The sequence below is a fragment of the Neophocaena asiaeorientalis genome, unplaced genomic scaffold (assembly GCF_003031525.2).
Source record: "Neophocaena asiaeorientalis asiaeorientalis breed wild unplaced genomic scaffold, Neophocaena_asiaeorientalis_V1.1 scaffold356, whole genome shotgun sequence".
NCBI lineage: Eukaryota > Metazoa > Chordata > Mammalia > Artiodactyla > Phocoenidae > Neophocaena > Neophocaena asiaeorientalis.
The window spans coordinates 193,697-194,443 of NW_020172269.1; the positions used below are offsets into that span (position 1 = coordinate 193,697).

Consider the following 747-nt stretch of genomic DNA (forward strand, 5'->3'; position numbering starts at 1 on the left):
GCAGGTGGGCGGTGTGGTCGTGCACCCGCCCCAACTTGCCCGGCCTCACCCCTCCTCCCCTCTGTCTTCGCAGCGTCCCACGCCGGCACCTGTGACCTCCCTCGCCCGACGCTCGCCGCTCTGTGGTTGCTGTGGTCGCCGTGGTCGTGCCCCTGCTCCCAGGCCCCCTCGCTGACGCCCCCCGCCCCGTGAGCCTCTAGCTCTGTCGCTTTTCTCTGAGTAAAGATTCACCTCCACCTGGATCTCGTGCTTCTCCTGAGCATCCTCGGCTCTCCGGCCTTTTTCCTGACCCCCCAACCCCATTCGGGCGAGGGCCCGAATTCTGTCCCCCGTTGCCCAGCTTTTCTCAAGCTTTAAAGCTCAATTTAAAAGCATTTATTAACCTAGTAGCCTTTGTATATGTCTTCACTTATTCTTTAATTAATACGCCATTAATTTATACATTTAATCTCTCTAAACTGTTAAAGACATTTCCCAGAAGTGACAACTTCATTAATTAGATTCCCTATGGCTCTCATACCCCAGGAGCCCTCTGAGCATCTAACAGCGTGGCCCCCACCCGCCTGACACCGCGAGGTCGGAGTCAGATCTTAAACTGAAATTCTCTCACCTCCTGGAAGTAAAACCCAGGATTGCTGAGATGAAATTTAAGCCATTTCAAATTAAAATGAGTTGCCTGTGCTACATCCTCTTAAGACTTCCCCTGGTTTTCAGTAGCAAACAACAGGAACTGATGCTGCTGGCACC

General features: G+C 52.9%; 1 protein-coding gene across 1 annotated transcript in view; it reads left to right on the forward strand.

Moving 5' to 3' along the window:
* Window positions 1-161, forward strand: part of CALY (calcyon neuron specific vesicular protein) — a 3,679-nt gene extending 3,518 nt beyond the window's left edge. The window contains exon 5 of the mRNA XM_024761921.1: window positions 74-161. The gene's annotated coding sequence lies outside the window, so the exon portion shown is untranslated. The remainder of the gene's footprint in view (window positions 1-73) is intronic.
* Window positions 162-747: the final 586 nt, after the last annotated feature.